The following is a 21,898-nucleotide window of genomic DNA, read 5'->3' as shown; positions in this document are numbered from 1 at the left end:
AGTCACTCATTTTTCTATTTCCCCTCGACCCCCAGTCATAAGCAGCCACTAATCTATAGATTTGCCTGTTCTGCACATTTCATATAAACGGAATTATATGCTATGTGGCTTGTTTTTGAGACAGGCTCTCACTCTGTCACCTAGGCCGGAGTGCAGTGGCATGACCACAGCTCACTGCACCTTTGACCTCCCAGGCTTAAACAATCCTCCCACCTCAACCTCCTAAGTAGCTGGGACTACAGGAGTGTGCTACTGCACTGGGCCAATTTTTTGTTTATATTTTGATAAACGAAAACCTTGATAAATATCTCACTATGTTACCCAGGCTGGTCTCGGCCTCCTGAGCCCAAGCGATCTGCCTGCCTTGAGCTCCCAAAGTGTGGAAGTGTGGGATTACAGGCATGAGCCATTTCACCCAGCCATGCTAGGTGGTCTTTTGTGTCTGGCTTCTTTCATTTAGCATAACATTTTCAAGTATTTTATTCATTTTTATAGCCATTGTATGGCTATACCACATTTTATTTATCTTTTCCATTGTATGACTATATTACATTTTATTTACCCATCAGTTGATGGACATTTGAATTGTTTCTACTCTTTGGCTGTTATGAATAATGCTGCTATTGTAACTGCAGGTTTTAAGTCTCCTAGAATTTTGTGGTGTTCTTTATTTCTGTGGAGTTAGTTTATGGCATCTGACCTCTGTTCAGTTCCTCAGAAGCCCCAAGTCCTTACCAAGATCAGGGCTTTGGCATATGACCAGGATGCTTTTCCAACCTTTTTCTGATAAGTGACAGATGCAACCTTCCTAAGAGGGACCTCACTCAGATCTTCCCAATGTAAGTGACAACCCTTCCTTGTAACACCCAGTGCTTTCCCTTCTGATCACAACTTCTTGGTGTGGATGTGGTCTGTCCGTTCTGTTTCATGTGACACATATAATGCCTATACTGCAGAAATGGTTGAAATAGTATGGCATGCTGAATGGATGTTGGTAACTGAGAGCTGTGTGCTGGCTCTGTTGTCTGAACATAGACTTTACTACTGAGGCGGGCAGGGTGACTCCTCCTCCTATGCAGTTTTCACCCTCCATTGTAAATATTCTCCTTCAATCTCTGCCTCTCTCTCATTTGTATTAAAACAATGAAAATATGTTGTATGGAAATATAGAAATGAGACATGGAAAATTAACACTCCTGCCTTCTGCTCCATACTGGTTCTTTGGATTTTTAAAATAAACATACAGGCAGGAAGAGTATACCTGGTGCTCTTGACTTTTCAATATGTAAAATATACTTTACAATCTGGTTCAAGTTTAGTTTACAAGCATTTTCTCTCATGAATAAGGCAACAGTAGGAACCCTCCTGTCCAAGAGGGCTGGTGTGACACAGAGAGTAAGGACTGGACAAAGAGGATTGTAATGCCTCTTTGTGACAAAGCAGGATGGATTCCTGGCATAGATTAAATTTGGGGAACATTGTCTTGTTGCTGAGTTTGTGACGTCCTTGTCCTGAATCGTATCTCTAGACCTATGCGGCCGGTGGGTTGCATACGCTCTTTTGTCACCACCTAAAAATGGAGAAAACCTTTGAAAATATGGGCCTACTTTGACCATCAGTAAGGAGAACACTGAGAGTTCCATAGTTGTAAACAGAAGGGAAAGTTACTGTTACTAATTTTGCCTATCAGGTCTTCTTTGACAATATTCAAATAATTACAGAGGCAAACCTTCCTTTTGAAGGGTGTGCAGCCTGTTTTCGCTATTGCCTACAAGGACATTAGACCTCTGGGAAGCACAAAAGTGAGTTATGTTTTGCTTGTTGCGACAGTATTGTCAAAGTTTCCCCCTAATCTTTTTTTTTTTTTTAAGCCTACAGCACCCGGTATTCCAAGGCAGTCTCCCATCCATGCACTAACCAGGCCTGACCCTGCTTAGCTTCCGAGATCAGACAAGATCGGGCACATTCAGGGTGGTATGGCCATAGACGCCCCCCTCCTCTAGGTCTTAAAGGGTAATAAGCATGTTTTCTAAAAACATTCCAAAGTTCAGCGGCTACTCATATTATAAATAAGGTAAAAACCCACCACTAGGTGACAGTCTATCAGCAGAAATTGCTCCTTTATGATTCTTCTGGCCTGAACATTTCTGGGGACATCAGGGAACAACAAAAGTGTTAGATAATAGTTTTCTGCTTCCATTCCCCGTCCTCCTCCTATGTAGTTTACACTCTCCATTTTAATTGTTCTCCTTCAATCTCTGCCTCTCTCTCATTTATATTAAAATAATGAAAATATATTGTATAGAAACTTAGAAATGGGACATGGAAAATTAACACTCCTGCCTTCTGCCCCATACTGGTTCTTCGGGTTTTTAAAATAAACATACCTGTAAGAAGAGTACACCTGGTGCTCTTGACTTTTCAATATGTAGAATATACTTTAAAAGCTGGTTCAAGCTTAATTTATAAATATTTTCTCTCTCATGAATAAAACTATATTTCCTTCAGCATTTAAGGTAAAAATGAGACAATTAGGAGAAATAAATTTTAGCTCTTTTATGAAGAACTTCATTTTATGTCTCTTTTGAATGAAGGAAAAACTCCCTGGAAAAAGTTCAGAGTGTGAAATTTGAAATTTAACTTGCTGCCACCCGGGGCTGGTTTGATTCTAGGTAACTGCTGAATTTAGGTACTAGGAGTCGGGGCTCCAGGAAGCTTGGATCCCTCCTGAGCAAATGTGACTGATCTTGAGCCTCCTTTTCCCTTCTGCCTAAGCCTTCAGGACACTGTTAGCCTGGAGTAGCGCACTCAGATTCCAGCTTTCAGAGTGGTTTCCCCACTCACCATTGGCCTGGTTCACTGGTGCCTAAGGAAAAGCTCCCAGAGGTTATTCCAAAGTGTCTCTTCTTACTCCTGTGCTCCACTTCTCAGCTTTAGGTATTCTGTTATCTCTGTACCTAAATTCTGTTATTTCTGAAAGAAAAACATACAATGTATATTCATGCATTTAAAGGTAGACCAAGTAGGCACAAAAAAAGTAAAATGTGGAATGCTATTTATTTCGTTCTTCCATTTGTATGAAAAGGAAAAAAGAGGTGTGTGTAGGGATATAGTTGTATATGCACACATATTTCCAGAAGGATACCAGTGATGTTCAGAATATTTAACAACTGGTTCGGCACTGTCACGCAGAAATGGTTGCTGGTCTTATGCTCAAGGGATCCTGGAGGTCCCCTAACATCTGTGCTTTCACCCTGTAATGATGGATCAAGACTCTGGGGGGCAGCACTCCAAGGTCATGCCAGGCAGCTACCAACTGCTTCTCTGGGGAAGGGGGTTGAGGGCAGGAGGGACTTATTTTTTTAACGTGCCCTTTAGTGATGTTTGAAAGGTTGTTTTTGTTTGAATTTTATTTAACTATGTGCACATAGGTAGAATTTCATTTTGTTTAGTTTAGGAGATAAGTCTTATTTTTAGAATTTGTTTGTAGACATTTCTGTCCAGTTATTTGCCTCCAGGCCATTTCTTTTAGTTCATGTAGCTGAATTCTCCACTGAGAGCTCTCCTTAAGCTTCTTAAGCCCCTCTGTTTGTGGGGAAGGGAGGGCCAGGCTGAACTCCCTCTCACCATCTCTCAGTTCCCCCCAGTCCCAACACTGGTGTCTGAGTCTCCTGTTGTTACTTATCTTGGCTCTCTTGTCTCTCCACCTACCAAACCTCAGTTCCATTATTAACCAGTATAGGCATCACTCTGCTTAATCTTGTGATCAGAATGTAAGTGCTTTTTTTTTTTTTGGTGTTCCCACAACTTTTGTGCATATAGAGACTTAGATTTTCTATACACAGCAGCCCTAACAATAATAGTTATTATATTAGTGGTAATACTCACATGGCATTGACTTGAGCCTCCACCTGCCTAATGCAGACACACTGCTACCTTCCACCTTCCCATTATTACTGGGAGGCATGATATGGTGGTCTCTGCAATGTGCTTCCTCTCTTGCCTGTTCTTCCACTTTGGGCTTCTTGTTGATCCCACCCCCCCACCCCTGCCATGAGGCCACTGGAGGGCAGTGTCTCATCCCAAAGTTGCTTTCTCCCTGTGCCCCAAGGCCGTCAACCACGCTGATCCTACATTGTGGACAGAAGCCTCTTCTCTCACTTTGCCTCACATTTTTTCACCTGTTCCCCCAAACAGCATGGCATGTGTTCATTGTCTCACTTGAGCCCCTTCCCTCTCTACCTGCAGGTGCTCTCTCTGTAGAGGTCAGGCATGAGTCTATGGAGCAAGTACAGGAACTAAAGTTAGTGACAAATACCTGTTCCTTTCTGTCACCCCACACCCGTCCCAAGGCTGTACTTTCCCACCCTCCTTTCTCCACCCTAGGATACCACGAGACCACCTTCCAGCAGTTCCCTTCCCTTCAGGCTAATTAGTACCTACAGCCAGGTCAACTGCTCCCTTAGATTTATCAGACCATGTGGACTCTTTGCGGTGGGCGCTACTGGGCTCAAGCTGATAGCCTGGCCATGCATATTCTGTTAATGCTTATCTTACTGTGTGGCAATTGTCTGCGGACGTATCTGCTTCCTCTGTTAGACTGTGGCTTCCTCGAATGTGAGCTCCTAACTGTGTGGTGTTCACTTTTGTATCTCCAGCATGCAGTCCCTGCCTGTTACACAGTTGACCTTGATAAATATCTTTGAAGGAATAAATGAACACAGCCCAACTGGCATAGATATGCAGAAAGAAACAGCCTATCTTTGCCAAAAGGAAATTTAGGCAACACATGCAGAGGAAGAGGAGCTATTCTTAAAAACCTCTTTCTTACAGAGCAGCCATTCACAGCTTTCTAGACTCCTTGGACCCTCAGGGTTGGAGAAGACCCAGGGTTAGGACAGCACTTTCAGGGGAGGTTTCATTGACCTTGTTTTGAAAAAATAACATGTTGAACAGCCAGGTGACTAGTTATATTTTATTGTGTACCTGCCTGTTGAAAAAACAAGGACAAAAATACAAAAAGATAGAACATGGCAAAACATATTGGTTAGACAGGGGAAAACAGATAACACACAGGGACAGGACATTTTATTTGTATCATTCCAAATTTAGAGAAATATAATTAACTCAATGCTCGGTTCATCTAAGTGTTTATAGCAGAGGTGAAAGTGACAGATTGAAGCACAGATATGTTAATGCTGAATATGGGGGATTTCTTCTCTTATTATTTACCAGAAATAATCTGACGTCATGTGATAGACCACGGTGTGTAACTTCAATCAGGAAAAAAAGATAACTTGTGGAACTCTATCTGACTTTATTCTGTACACATACTGAGAAGCAAACCCATTAATCAGACTAAGCAGAAACTCTTCAAGTAGTGTGTGAGACAGAGGTATTAATTGTATTTATTATGGTAATAACAATACTTAACACTTACTTCAAGCCATGATAGTTGCAGAAATTGGGAAAAATAAGTATACTCCAGCAGGCTTACAGACGCTCAGTGGCAATGTCGCAGATAATCATAATCACAATAATTTCAGACATGAGGAAGCAGAGAGAGAGGGGGAGAGGTGTTAAACAATTTATTGAACATCACAGAGCTGATAAGGAGTCTCTCTTTAATTCCAAAGCATGACTTCTTTCCGCTACAGAGCAATACCTCCCCAATTAGAGAATGTTATAGTGTAAAATCATCAGGAAAAACGTGATTTCTGGTGATTTTTAAAACAGTATTGTCTGGTCTCTTGTTCTGGTTTCCCTGTTCTACATAACAGTTATGCACCCCGTAAGGACGTTTTCATCAGCAATGAGCCACACATATGGTAATGGTCCTGTAAGATTATAATAGACCTGAAAAATCCCCACTCCCTAGTGACACAGCTGTTGTCACATTGTAGCACAGTCCCGTGGGTGTGGTGATGCTGGTGTAAACACACCTACCACACTGCCAGCCTTATGAAAGTATAGCGCATACAATTATGTACAGTATGTAATACTTTAAAATGATAATAAACAAGTGTTCCTTATGTGTTTACTATACTTTTTACTGTTATTTTGAAGGGTACTGCTTCTACTTATATTTTTTAAAAGTTAACTGTGAAAGCACCTCAGGCAAGTCCTTTGGGAGGTCCAGAAGAAGCATTGTCATCATAGGAGATGACAGCTACATGTGTGTTATTGCCCCTGAAGGCCTTCCAGTGGGACAAGATGTAGAAGTGGGAGACAGTGATATTGATGACCGTGATCTGGTGCAGGCCTAGGCTAAGCTGTGTATTTGTGACTTAGTTTTTAACAAAAATGTTTAAAAAGGAAAAAAAAAAAAACACAAGAAAACCAAAATGCTTATATAGTAAGGGTATAAAGAAAGAAAATATTTTTGTACAACTATACAAAGTTTCTGTTCTAAGTGAAGTGTTATTTCAAAAGAGTCAAAAAGTTTTTAAAATTTAAAAGTTTATAAAGAAGTTATAGTTAGCTAAGTTTATCACTGAAGAAATATTTTTCTACAATAAATTAAGTATAGCCTACTTGTACAATGTTGATAAGGTCTACAGCGGTGCACAGTATTGTTGTGGCCTTCACATTCACTCCCCACTCACTCCCTGACTCACCCAGAGCAACCTCCAGTCCTGCAAACTCCATTCATTGTAAGTGCCCTATGCAAGTGTACTATTTTAAATCTTTTGTATTGCCTTTTTACTATACCTTTTCTATGTTTAGATAAACAAATATCATTGTGTTATAATCAGCCACAGTATTCAGTACAGTAGCACGCTGTACAGGTTTGTAGCCTAGGAGCAACAGGCTATATCCCATATAGTCCATGTGTGCAGCAGGCTTTAGTGTTTGCATTTGTGTAAGCACATTCTATGTGGTCACACAACAATAAAACTGCCTAATGGCATGTTTTTCAGAATGTATCCTTGTTGTAAGTGATGAATGACTATATACAGAAAAATTTAAGTGGAGAGAACCAAATGCCTTACTAGGCAACAAAACAGGTTGGACAGATGGACAGTGGCTGGAATGACCATGGTGCCTAAATCTTCCGTTACCCAGTACCTTATCGATAAATATTTCCTACTCTACGTTCCAGATAATTCAGCCTACTTAAAGCCCACTGGAAAGTGAGTCAACAAATCTCCCAGCCCGCTCACCCACCATCAACCCAGAAACTCACCAGCATGTATTGAAGGCTTACCTTGTTGTGCCTGGTACAGTGTTTGATGCCATGTGGAATGGCAAAGCAGGACCAGACAGTGTCCCTGCCACCCTGGTGCTTGTAATCTAGTTGGAGACATACGATAAAAATAAATGACACAATTACAGAATCTGACAGAATGTAATAAAGTGCTAAATTGTGTGGTACAGACAATTAGAGAACAAGACAGTATATAATAAAGTGCTAATTGTGTGGTACAGACAATAAGTATAATAGGAGTTCAGTGAAGGGATGGATGAGTGTGGGCTGCAGTCTTCAGGGAAGGCTTCTCATCATGTCAGTGCTGCCGTGTTTATCCAGTGCATGATGGGAAATGGAATATGAAATAGAAGATGGATTAAGAGCAGAATAATCGTGCTGAACTGTGGTATCTCTCTCTTCTCAGGCTGGATGAACACAGAAAGAGAAAGAGTCTTTTGAAAGGTAGCATTCTCCATTTTAAAAACTCAAATAGAGAAATACCTTGTTTTCCTTTATTAGTTGTGTTATAGAGAATTTCTACAGAGATTTAAAATCATATTTTAAATTGAATAATGTTTTAAATGTACCAGGAAGCTCACTGTTTAAAGGAGCCATGTTGCAAATACTTTTCATAAATGAAAAATACTTTTGCATTTCTGATGATCACAGAGTTTATACAAAATTCCTCAAAGCTAATAGTAAATAGGTACTCTCATATACTACTGGTGGGATTGATGAACCTTTTATAGGGTAACTTGGCAATGTGTACATAAAGTTTTGACAATGTGCATATTGTTTAACCAATCAGTTTCACTTCTGGGAATTTATCCTAAGGATATAATAATCATACCTGACTGCAAGAATGACTTTACTACAATGATAATTATCACAAAGTTAGGAGAAACAGGGAACAATCTAAATGCCCCCAAAGAGAGGACTGATGAAATAAACACATGTTTATAAAATGGAATGTATAGTCACTAAAGTGGTACTGTAGAAAAGTATGAATTGTTGTGGGAAATGTTCAAAATATGTAGATAAGTGAAAAAAGCAAATTTGAAAACTTGTAGAGTATGATTCCATTTTGTTAAAAATGTGTTTTATGCAGAAAAACATGTTTTATTCACAGAAACATATTTGAGTGGTGAGATGCTATGTAATTTCCACTTCTTTATGTTTTTGTGAAATTTCCAAATGTATTAAAATTCTAAAATTCTCTGATTTAATTTGCTTTGAAAATTGGGATAGTTTTAATTTCGACTGCCATCTCGTGATTTCTTTGAGTGGGGTAGACCTAGAGGGAGTAATCTTAGGAGGTGATTAGAGCCAAAGGTCTTATAGGACAAGTAAGTTCTGGGACCAGAGACAACCATGAGAATATTATTCCTTTTTCTTTTGAATTGTAAATGATTTCTATTAGTAGAATGTATACCTTCTTTTCTTAAACTCACATTCGTGTAAGAGCTGTTTGGGAGAGACACACATTCTTTAAGGCTTATACAACGTGAATTTTTAGCAGCAGAGCCTGCCAGAGTGGGTGGAAAGCCCAGGGCATGGATTAATTTTTAAGATGTCTAGAATACTAAAAATAAAAATAAAAAAATGTAGAAATAAATGTAGATGTGCTGAAACAGAGTTGCAAAAACTGTGATGATTTTAAATGTTTATCTTGAACAAATTGATACCTTTAACACGGTATATAAGAACAGAAAGTAAAACTTCATTGTGACATTATGTCAAAAGCTTGAATTTGAGGTCTTTGGTGCATGTGGGGTCAAGGCCAAATTAGACTTTGCCTGGAAACCATGCAGAGGATGAGGAATTATTGAAAAAAATCAGAAAATATGTAGAGAGGATTTTGGAATTTCTGGTCCAGGGGATTTTCCATGTCTAAAGTGAAAACGAAATAGTTTTCTTCTGTTCTAAGAACTTTATTTAGAACTGTTTTGAAAGGGGCCTTTCTCTGAAACATTTCAATACAAAGCCACATTATTTTCTCATCCTGTGACTATGTCTTCCATTTCCTAGGTTTCGACTAATTCAAGGTCTTAAAATAGATGTTTCAACCCTTTTCAGTTAATAATTTTCTATTTTAACCTCATCATCTAGCCTTTCATCTTTTACTTGGCCCGGTAAAACGCAGCAAGTCAGAATTTTACTTCCTTCCTGTGCCTAAAAAATATAAAGAAAATCCTTGAATACCCAGGTTTTTGGGAAGTCCAACCTTAGCCCAAACTGGGACCTGTTTGCCTTTCTTTGGAGAACCTGTCCTGTAGAGAGAATGAGCTGGGCAGCACTCCTGAATTACAATCAGGAGGACTTTTTCCTGGACATTTCCTTGTCTCCAATTAATTTGGGTGAATTAACCACTCTGTGATTTGGTTTTTTCATGGCATAGTACAGTGCTCAACTGGAGGATGAGGGCAGATGTGAAGTAATTAAAAGATTTCTGACAACATGGCAGACTAGCTGACATGAAGAAGCCTTCCTCCCACTACTGCCACACAGAAAATCTAGAGAATATGTGGCAGCAATTTAAAATATACAACCAGGGTTTTTTTTTTTTTTTGAGATGAAGTCTCACTGTGTCACTCAGGCTGGAGTACAGTGGTGTGGTACAATCTCAGTTCACTGCAACCTCTGCCTCCTGGGCTCAAGCAATCCTCCCACCTCAGCCTCCCAAATAGCTGGGATCACAGCCGCATGCCACCATGCCTGGCTAATTTTTTGTATTTTTGGTAGAGATGGGGTTTCATCGTGTTGCCCAGGCTGGTCTCCAACTCCTGAACTCAAGTGATCTGCCCATCTGACTTCCCAAAGTGCTGGGATTACAGGTGTTAGCTTCAACCAGTATTGAAAATAGTAAGGGAAATCTGCTAGTTCTCAATGTGAAAAGAACACTCAGAGACAGAGTAATAACTGTGGCTGATGTTGCCGGAATGGCACATAGGTCCCAGTATCTGGGGGCTGGGGTGTTGAGGCCCATCTGGATATAGGATATGGGGCCTCGGGCCAAGTTTAGGCAGGAGGCTATGACTAGAATTGTCAGATTTAGCAAATCAAAATGCAAGATGCCCAGTTAAATTTGAATTTCAGATAAACAATGAATCATTTTTTAGGGTAAGTATGTCCTACAGGTTGAATGGAACATACTTATGGTAAAAAAAAAAAAAAAGTTGTTTATCTGGAATTTGAATTTAACTGGGCTTCCTGTATTTTATGTGGTAATCCCAGTTTTGTCAGTAATCTCTGGAGCCTAGGAGAAGGGGTGCCTTATCCACAAGGAAGGGACTATGGAAAATACTGACAACTGCTGTGAAGAGGAGGAAGGAAACCTGTAGTTGGTCTGTGGCTGTGGGTGGGAAAAATGTGTTTCCCAGGCATTTACTGTGAGTAGATGTAGGATCTGGGAGAGGTAGAAATCTCATTATAAGGAATTACCATGAAATCTGATCCAGGATAATTGAATCCTTAGAATTTCACCAGAAACAAAGTGCCATGTTGATTTAGGTACACACATAAACAGTGGGATAGCCAACCCTGCTAGAGATGAGCTCTTAATACGATATTAAGAACCAAATGAGGAATCACCCTGAAGGAAATCCTGAAGATAAAATAAATGGAGAAATCAGCAATCCAAGAACTGGGTTAATTTTAAAACTCTGAATAAGGCTATGAAATAAGTCTTGTCTTAGTATGTTTGGGCTGCTATGATGCAATACCATAGACTGGGTGGCTTACAAACAACAGACACTTGTTTCTCACAGTTATGAAGGCTGGAAGTCCAAGAGCAAGTGCCCCACAGATTTGGTTTCTGATGAGGGCCCTCTACGTGGTTCATAGAGGACAGTCTTCTTGCTATGTACTCTCATGGCCAAAAGGGCGAGGGAGCTTGCTGGGCTGTCTTTTATAAAGACATGAATCTATCAAAGGCTCCACCTCCAATACCATTATGTTGGGGATTAGGATTTCAACATATGAATTTTGGAGAGGAGGTATAAACATTTGGCCTAATGTAACTATCTCTTAAATGCCAGAGACATAAAGGAAGGAATAAAGCAGAATAATATTTTGTCATTAGAAAAGACCAGGTTTATTTGAAAAAGAACCATATAGAAAGTGTAGAGATTAAGAATATATTTGTTGACATTAACAACTCAAAGGGACGTGTTACATAGCATATTTGACTTCTGAAGAGAGCAAGTGAACTGCAAGAAAGAACAAAGGCAATCACCCAGACTGCAGCATAGAGAAATAATGAGATAGAAAAATACGACATAAAGAGGAGAAACTGAAGTAAGAAGCAGGTTACGTGTACTCATGTATTCACACACGTATTGTTTTGTCCCACCCAACTGGTGGCTAGAGTCACCCCAAAAGTAGTGCAGGGGAGTTCTCACAGAGATGCCCCAAACCGTCCTGAGATGGGGCTGGCTGGGATTCCAAAGAAGGAAGCACTAAATGCCAGGGTGACCAGTCCAAAGCATTTATCAGGGGAACTTGTGTACTGAGTGGGCTGCAGCAATCCTTCCCATGAACAGTGAGAGGAAAGGGATGTTCTAGTTAGGTGTGTCAGCAGCAAGGGGTTCAGGGTATGGAGTTTATATGAAGGTTTAAGGAATTTGGCTCAGATCAGGGCCAGTTTCTTCCTAGTAAGCCTAGATACCTTTATTAGTACCTGGGAATGTTCAAGATCCTGGTTAGGGTTCAAATCTGCTGGGAAAAAATGCAGCTGGCCAGGTCACGTAGCAGTCAAGGCACTCTGTGGTTTTTGGTTAGGACCCAGAAATAAAAGTGAAGGTAGGGGTTGGGAGTAGGTATCAGGGGAGCCTGCACATCTATATTGAGGAAGGTATAAGGAAAGGAGAGAGGAGAGCAAACACAGATACAACTGTTAAGACAGAGTAGATGTTGTTTTTTTTAAAAAAAAGGACAGACCCCAAAATATATAGGCTTAAAAGAAAGAAATTTATTTCTTTCCCATGTGATAGTCCAGATGTCAAGGGCTTGTAGAGTGGCTCTGTTATTCTCAATTTGTGGCTTCTATTTTAGGATCCCACAAGGCTACTTTAGCTCTGTCCCTCAGGTCTGCATCCCAGGCAGGTGCAGGAGCAGGGGAGTTTGCAATGAAGCCAGAAGGGGCATACGTGCCCATCTTTTAAATATACTATCCAGGAAACACACATCATTCAAGAATGAGGCAAAAATAAAGGCATTTTCTGATACATAATTTCAAAAATAGACCCTGGCTGAAAGAATTATTAAAAAATATACTTCAGTAAGATGGAAATTGAATACACAGAGTTGTGGGATGCAAGAAACAATGGTGATCTCTCCTCTGTATAATATTCTTTAACAGAAGTGCACTTAAAAATTAGTCTCAAAATACATAAAGCAAAATGTGATAGGATTATGAGGTTGAGAGGTGTCATGGAAAGCACATTAGATTACATAGCACAAGATTTTGATTGTGGACTCCACTTGATACTTTATTATTCAGAGCTTTAGGTTAGATTAGATCCTTCTATAATTTATAATAACTTCTAAACAAAAATCTCAACTACAACTCCTTAATTTTGTGACTTTGTGGTATACTCTTTTTGCATCAGAATGTGGGCTTGGAATTATGTCAGTCCAGGTAGAAATCTTTGCCTGTCATCGACTGACTTTGTCATCTTGAGCAATTTAAACTTTCAAGACAGCACTTTTCCACATCTGAGAGATAGGATATATAACTGTGTTAGTCCAAGTTCTTGGTTCCAAACAACAGACACTGATTGTTGTTGAATCAATAGAAAAACATTTTATTTAAAAATATTGGGTGGATCACAAGACTGATGAGGGAATTAGAAAACTAGGCTTGAAAATAAGCCTTGAGGAACAATATCCCAAACCAAACAACAGATTTAATGGAAAAATGCTGCTGTTCCACAGCTATTGCTTTTATGTCTGAATTACCCTATTATAATCCCTGGGAAAGAACCACCACACACACACAAAACAAAAACTAAAGCTAAAACAGAAAACAAAAAAAACGGATACCTCTGCCTTCCCCTCACCAGCAAATTTGCGAAGATAGAAGGTGTGCAGAGCCTTTTTCTTCTTAGAAAAATATGACATAAAGAACCAAAATTTTTTCTTTTTAGAAAAAATTGGTGTCATTTTATTTTTTATAAATTTTAATTTTAATTTTGGGTCTCATTCTGTTGCTTAGGCTGGAGTACAGTGGCACAATCTCAGTTCACTGCAACCTCTACTGCCCAGGTTCAAGCAATTCTCCTGCCTCAGCCTCCCGAGTAGCTGGGATTACAGTCACCCGCCACCATGCCTGGCTAATTTTTGAATTTTTAGTGGAGACAGGGTTTTACTGTGTTGGCCAGGCTGGCCTTGAACTCCTGACCTCAAGTCATCTGCCCGCCTTGGACTCCCAAAGTGCTGGGATTACAGGCGTGAGCCACAGTACCTGACCTTGAATCAAAATCTTATAATGATGTAGTGTTCTTGATTGACACCAACTAATTCATGTGCCTGAATCCTAGCTTCAAGGGCAGCTGGAAATTTATATAGTGATTTCTATATAACAACTTGTAATTTGGATATGTCCCCAAATATAGAGAGAAGACTCAAAAGACGACAGGCTATCATGGGTGGAATAGATGCTCATTATGACAGTAATAATAATATCTACTCTTATGAATTTAAACTTCTCTTGTGTTTGGGAGAATGTACCATTTTGTGAGTCTTGTTAGATGAAGGATTTTCATCTCACAGCAGAAGCCCAAAAAAGACAAGGTGCTGGTTCACTTGAAATCTTGCCAGTTAGTGGATGCACATGAGACCTAAGCTCCCTTAAGCAGATGCTCTTGTCCTGAGCTTTATGACTGTAAGAGTGAGGCAAAGAAATAGAGACAATTTTACCGTCATTCTAGTGGCAGCATTATCGATGGCTGTAACAGTCAGCATCTAATGTCCAGAAGCAGTAATGACAGCAGGGTCCAGATTCCAGTAGCTCTTCTTATCATGTGAGTGTCTTTCCTTGTCTGAAGATGGGTATGCCTTGCTTTGGAGGGTGTGCATAAGGATTAAATGAGAATTGCATATAAGAAAGGCCTCTGAAAATCATCAATCACCTTACACACGCAAGGCATTATTCTCTTCCCCATCACTAGTACTGGCCTTGAAAACCTAGCATAATGTTTCGAGTTCCAGAAGAAAAGGAACAATCCATTTAAACTATAAAAAGAACAAATAAAACATGCATGAGGAAACAATATTACCATAATGTACTGAAAAATTATAAATATTACTTTAGTTCATTGGGATATAAGGCAACCAAGAATGCATTTTTATTCCATCCCAATCACCTATTTGACAAGCTAGTTGTTCCACCATTATATTATCCTCAATATGCAATCAAGATATTTGAATATCTGCTGTAATATGACTTTTGAATATATTCATTTGACACTACAGATAAGACTGATTCAAAATTCTCTGGCATATTACAGTTATTCTTAGTTTAAAAAACAAAAACAAAAACTCCCAAAAACCCTCAATACACTTCATTGCCGGATCCCCATGTGGTAGGAATGTGCAGTTGATATGCTAAGAGTTTTTGGCTTTGTTTTTTTCTCTCTCCTCATGGTGTTGTATCTTTTCAGTGTTTTCCATTTGGTATTTATGTGTGTGGTCAAACTTCCCTTTTTGTGACGAAAAAGGAATCTTGAGTCCTGTGGACCTCAGTCAAAGGTGTGCTCATGAGCAAGCTCCTGGAGACAGAAGAAAAAACACCCTGATTTGTAGCATTTGTCAATTACCATGGCGTAAACACTTCTACCAGGGCCAGTTTCAAGGAGTTGGGAAGAGATGTGCGCAGTCAGCTCTTGCTGGGTGGGGACAGCAGCTCCGGCAGCGCATCACTGGCAGTTTGCATCTTTAATGTTTGAGCCTAACATAAGAAAGTTCCACAGTAAGTCACAACTCTGTGGTTTAACATAGTGCCTCCCAAAAGCAGATTCCTAAGCAAATGCCTAGTAAGTTTTGTCTCATGAAAACCTCCAATCCTGTCGCTCACCCTCACTTCTTAAGAACCTGCTAATTTAAATGAAAAGGAGGCAAAGACATCCTTTTCAGCCCTCAAGTGGAGAAGGTGGAAAGACCTCTGTTCAGGATGGGAACCCTTTCTGTGAATTCCTGCATGAAGGGGCCTTTCTAACTACACAGGTTAAATGTTTACATTCATACTGTGCTTCACAGTTTTCTTTGAGTCTCCATTTTATTTTATTTTTTATTATTTATTTATTTATTTATTTATTATTTTTTATTTTTTTTGAGATGAAGTTTCTCTCTTGTTGCCTAGGCTGGAGTGTAGTGGCGTGATCTTGGCTCACTGCAACCTCCACCTCCCGAGTTCAAGCGATTCTCCTGCCTCAGCCTCCCAAGTAGCTGGGATTATAGGCAAGCACCACCACAACCAGCTAATTTTGTATTTTCAGTTGAGACGGAGTTTCTCCACGTTGGTCAGGCTGGTCTCAAATTCCTAACCTCAAGTGATCTGCCCGCCTCGACCTCCTAAAGTGCTGGGATTACAGGTGTGCGCCACTGCACCCAGCTGTCTCCATTTTAAAAAGGAGAAAGTGAGCTCATCAAATGGAAGAACTGAGACTTGATTCTTCAGATTCCAAATCTGGTGGCTTCCCTGCTGCTCCATGCTGCCTTCCCAAGGTGGCTGGAGCTTTCCCTGACTCCCCTTTTGCAATCTAGCTCAGACAGGATGTTTTCTTTTCACTGCCAGTAAGGGTATTTCATCATCCTTTCTTCCAAGGGGAAGTTCCCTTGGCCTTAAGGAAACTTGCTATTTTTAGTGTCTCCTTGGATCACTTTCTTGCCAAAGCCTTTCTCTGTTTGCAGATTCACTGTGACTGGCCATTGGGAGATCTCTTCTGGGAGCTGTGACATGTCCCATATCCCAGCAATGCTGGAGGGATGCTTAATTGCTGCCTGAGGAAACTCTAAAAGTCCTCTCTATAGTTGACATGTGCTGGGCCAACACATTGCTATCCCAGAAAGGATATTGATCCACTGTTTCAACAGGGCTAAAAATGAATTTTTATGATACCAATGGTTATTATACAGTCTCTGAGATAGCTCAAAATCTTACCTCATTTGGCTTTAGAAGCAGCCACAGAGGCCAGGTGCTGTGGTTCACACCTGTAATCCCAGCACTTTGGGAGGCTGAGGCGGGCAGATCACGAGGTCAAGAGATTGAGACCATCCTGGCCCAACATGGTGAAATCCTGTCTGTACTAAAAATACAAAAATTAGCTGGGCATTGTGGTGCATGCCTGTAATCCCAGCTACTCAGGAGACTGAGGCAGGAGAATTGCTTGAATCCAGGAGGCAGAGGTTGCAGTGAGCTGAGATTGCACCACTGCACTCCAGCCTAGCAACAGAGGGAGACTCCATCTCAAAAAAAAAAAAAAAAAAAAAGAAGCAGCCAGAAAAATAGCCATTACTCAACAGTTTCATACAAGGAGGGGAAAATACTGACTTCATGAGAAGCTTGAAAAGCTTAAATAGCATTGAATTAATGCTTTCATACATTAACCAAATATTTATTGTGCATCTTCCATGTTCACAACTCTGTTGTAAGGCTTGAAGACTCTAAAGATAAAGTGGGTTGGGCATGGTGGCTCATTCCTGTAATTCAAGCACTGTGGGAGGCTGAGGTGGGCAGATCACCCGAGGTCAGGAGTTCGAGACCAGCCTGGCGAACGTAGTGAAACCCCATCTCTACTAAAAATATAAAAATTAGCCGGGCATGGTGGCATGTGCCTGTAGTCTCAGCTACTCGGGAGGCTGAGGCTGAACCTATAAGGCAGAGGTTGTAGTGAGTCGAGATCACACAACTGCACTCCAGCCTGGCAACAGGTAAAATGACTGCCTTTGTATTCCTTATACTTTTGCATAGTGGCAAGGCAGACAAACACACTAACCTTTGTAATTGAATGTGATACATATTACAGTAGAGATGAGTACAAGCATGGAGAAGGAGATGCATAACCCTGCCCAGGGGAATGAACAAAACCTTTACAAGGTTCCATGCAGGTTTCTGTGAAACTGGTGCTAGGACTTGAAGGACAATAATGACACAGATTATGTAATGCTAACTGTGTGCCAGAACTGCCGTATTCTATGCATTTTCCAAATATTAAGCTATTTAATTTTTCCAAAGCCCCACAAGGTTGGTATAATCATCATCCCTATAGGAAGCTGAGTAACAGAGTAACTTTGCCCAATGTCATTCAGTCTGTGAAATACAGAGCTGGGATTTGAATCCAACTACTAATCTCTGCACTGTACAACTGTGACTTGCTGGGATTAAGGGACTGGGTGAAATGGGAGGTGTGGAGGACCTTCCATGCTCAGGGAATGGTATGGGCAAAGACCCAAAGATTTGAGAAAATATGGCACGTTTGTGACTTTTGTTCTGAATTTCACTGGAAAGGCAACATGAGGGGACTGATGATACACACATGCAGAATTTTTCTTTCATCATAGGAGTTTTTCTTAGAGAATATTTGGAAAGTGATTTATCAACACAATTTCTTGATATTGGAGCATTTTCAAATGGCTGCTGTCCAGCTGGTCATCCTGTTGAGTTGTTGGCTCAGGGTTATTTTAAATATATCCGCAGAAGAAAGACAACAAATTTTTGATTTCTCATGATTCCCAGAATTGACTTATTCTAATACTACCTGAGGCCAAAAGTGAAAGATGAGTGCCACAGAAGATAGCATTTCCAGAATAAATTTTTTGGCATAACCACAATATATATTCCTCATCATGGTCAAAGTTTTTGGTAATGCTGACTATTGGTCACTAATTGGGACAGCAGGCATGACTCCATGTAGCACCTTGCTAATGCCTCAGGGTATGTGAGAAGTACCTGAATGTATGTGTCTTTTTTTTTTTTTGAGATGGAGTCTCGCTCTGTTGCCCAGGCTGGTGTGCAGTGGTGTGTGATCTTGGCTCACTGCAACCTCCACCTCCTGGGTTCAAGCAATTCTCCTGCCTCAGCCTTCTGAGTAGGTGGGATTACAGACATGCGCCACCATGCCTGGCTAATATTTGTGCTTTTTAGTAGAAATGGTGTTTTGCCATGTTGGCCAGGCTGGTTGGTCTTGAACTCCTGACCTCAGGTGATCTGCCCACCTTGGTCTCCCAAAGTGCTGGGATTACAGGTGTGAGCCACTGCGCCTCGCCTGAATGTACGTGTCTTAATAGCAAAAACAAGGTGTGGCAGAATTTGGTTCAGAACAGCACCTAAATAGAGAATAATCTGATCAATTTCTTGTATAATTTTCTGCTCTTGATGGGCCAGAGGGTAAGTCATTCATTCATTCATTCAGCATTTTCTAACTGCCTACTCTAATAAAATCTAGTAATAACAGTTAACATTTAATAGAAAGCCTACAATGTGACAGGCACTGTGCTAAGCACCTTAAAATGAACACAATTACTCCTTACTAACTCCATGAAGTAAAAATAACATTATCCCCAGATGAGAAAACAGAGGGATTAGCAAACTTGCTCCATATCACATAACTGGCAGAGCCTGGTTTCCATTCCAGACAGTCTTAACTAAGAACCTGTGCTCTCAACCACTGTGCCATGTCATTTCCTTATGTCCAAGATTCGGAAGTAGGCCTGGTTAGGAATGCAAATAACAAACTGTAATTAAGTCACAACGAAACAGGCATAAATAACTTTATTTTTCTTAGGCATTTGCCCACTGAAACATGTACTAGCTGATATGCTTGTATGAGATGCATTCTCTGGGACAGCACTGGCATTGCCATTGCTCCACTCTTTGCCCTCCACTTTTTTCCCTAGGAAAGCATACTGGAATGCATGTAATACATGTGAGTAAAAGTGACGATATCATAGGAATGACGTTGAATCTGTACTCATTTATGAAAGTGAGGTATCCTTTGCACATTTTTGTATAAGATGATAGTGGGTATAAGTCTTAGGACACAAAGGAAGGTATTCAAGAACTCTAACTTTTAAAAATTTTTATAAATCAACTTAATTTTGGCTCTGGACACCCAGCCTTTTGAGCTGACAGGAAGTTTAGTCTCTGCTGTTCTGGGCTGATCTTCCTCATGCCCTGTGAACTTGTGCCAAGGTCTGGGTCTTATGCAGGGCCAACATACTGTACTGGACAATTATCTATATTGGTTCCACTGAGACTGCTGTGGTCTTTCACTTTCCCTTTGGTCCTTGGAGCCCTGAAACCTATAAGACTTGGAGCCCTGGGCCCAGAATCCAGCTGCCCAGCTTCCCAAGGCTGCATGTGACTTTTCTTCCAAGGCACCTTAGATCTCTCTTTCCTCTAACCTAAGGCCTTTTCTTTTTCTAGAAGGAAATCTCTTCCTCACCTTCCATTTGAGGCACTTTCCTGTCAGCAAACCCTATTATCCTCAATGGATTTTGCTCTTTGAAAAAAAAAAAAAAAGAAAATAAAAGAAAGAAAGCCATGGGGTAAAAAGCATCTTTTTTTGTTCTCTTTCTTGCTACAAGCCTTTTGCAAGACAGGTAAGTAAAAATCTGCTTGAATTAGGAGAGGGAAATAGTAACAAAAATAATAACTGGTCTTTAGATTTTACCTGAAAACAGATGTTTTTCTTTTCTTCTTATTAGCTTTCTCTCCCTCTCCTTCTTTACAAAATGTAAGTAGTTTTTGTCTTAATTTTAAAAGGTGCCATTGAGCGAGTTAACAGTAAACATAACTGCAGTTTGGTATTTGTTTTTTCAGATGTTTCTCCCTCTATGTATATATTTAACAATATTCAAGAAACATTTGTAGACTGTTTACTGTGCCTTGTAAACTTCAATAAGGAGGTTGAATTGTACTTGAGGTATCAGCCCTTTGGAGAGTTTGCAGGGCAATAACCTGAGCATCTTTGCATGTTTGAAAGATCGCAATGGCGGTCTCATGAAGAACGGACTGTAAGGACAAGAGACTCTTACAGTGTCCAGAGAAGAGATGCTGGTGCTGGGGGTAGGGTAAGAGTCATGAAGGTGGATAGAGAAGCAGGGATTCTGGATCTTGTTGGAAGGGCAAGCAGGCAGGACTGGCTGGAAACTGGATATGGAGGTAATGGGCAGTGAGGAACTGAAGATGATTTCCAGGTCTGGGGCTTGAGCAGCTTTGTGGATCTTGGTGCCATCTACAAGGATAGGGGAAAGGCTAGAAGGAGGGCAATGTCTTTAACTTCTTAAAATGCTCCTCTGGAAGGGCACTACCTAACTTCCAGGACCTCTTGAAGTCTAGAATAGTGAATCTAGGGGATGAATCCTGACCATGGGAGGCACAGATGACCCAATGAGCTGCAGGAAAAACAAAACTTCTATTTAATCTTGTTTTTCTTCTCATCCTTTTAAATTTATATTTCTGTATATGCCTTATAATATGCATATTAGTACAGAGTTGTTATATATATATATATATATATACACACACACTTATACCATTTATAAATAAGAATGACTGAATAAAGGAATGAATAAACTGAGAATGTGGCAGACAAATAGCCATTCGCCAAAATCTGTCCTCCATTCCAGAATATAGTTTTAGCTGGCAAGCTGCTGCCTAGCCTGAGACAACTTTTCCCAGATCCCTTGCATGTGGGTGTGACCAGTTCTCCAGTTCTTCCCAATGGGAGGTGAGTGGAAGTGATAAATGTCAGTTTTGGACCAAGGCTTTTGAGAAGCAGGCATGCTTCTTTTGCACTCTTTCCCCTTCTGCTGACTTACATGCAGAAAATGAACAGGTTCTGGGAATGTCAGAGGCCTGAGATAGAAGGAGGCCTCATCCCTGAAATATTGCTGCGAGTGGATTGCCCACTTACCAGGAGCATTCACTTCATGCAATTTTATGAGCAAGAGATAAACTTCTGGGTATTTCAGTCATTATACACGTTTGAGTCTCTTTGTTACTACAGCCTAGCATACAGGGAGCATGCTTAACATATTTCTATTAGCTTGGGGCATGTGCAAAATATTTGGAGGCCACTGGTCTAAGCACTTGCCAAATGCCAATGAAATAGGATTGCCTTGTTTTGTCAGATCAGGGGACAGAAGCTCATCATTTCGAAGCCATCCCCTCATGTAATCAAAAGCTATAAGGATCATAGATGGTGTTTAAGACAGCAGAGTTTTATTTTTGCAAAACTGAAAAATAGTACAATTTTTAGGAAGATACACAAACTTAGATTACCATTAATTAGAAAAAATGACTAGCCTTATTGGTAACCCAAGGGTTTTCTTACAAAATGTGGAAGTACTTGATGAATGTTATTGGAGAACAATGAAATCCAGCAATTGTTTGGCACAGAGTTTGCTCAAATTTGCAACTACTTGAATGTCCCCAGACTTTAGTTTAAATTCTCTTTTTTTTAAGGCTCAAGGACTTTTAAGATCCAAGTGTTTTTCAGTTACCTTTGCAAATGAAATAAGAGTCATTCCTCTGACCCTCTTCCCTGGGGTTTAGATGGTGAAACTCAGAAAACCTTTCTTCATGGATTCAGCTTAGAGAAGGAATAGAATGATGCATCAAGGCAATATTTCTGAAAGCTGAGATCAACAGACTATGATTAAAGTCAGCTTGCAGTTATATTGGCTGAGAATGTCACGCCAGCTGCT

The 21,898-nt window shown here is 40.3% G+C and overlaps 1 pseudogene; it reads right to left on the bottom strand.

Annotated features, from left to right (window-relative positions):
• Positions 1-1,869: 1,869 nt before the first annotated feature.
• Positions 1,870-1,988, bottom strand: LOC135272410 (5S ribosomal RNA; annotated as a pseudogene).
• Between the last annotated feature and the right edge of the window lie 19,910 nt (positions 1,989-21,898).

The sequence above is a fragment of the Aotus nancymaae genome, unplaced genomic scaffold (genome assembly GCF_030222135.1).
Source record: "Aotus nancymaae isolate 86718 unplaced genomic scaffold, 86718_ANA_hifiasm-v0.15.2.pri h1tg000108l, whole genome shotgun sequence".
Classification (NCBI taxonomy): domain Eukaryota; kingdom Metazoa; phylum Chordata; class Mammalia; order Primates; family Aotidae; genus Aotus; species Aotus nancymaae.
This window is presented reverse-complemented; position numbering and strand designations above follow the sequence as displayed.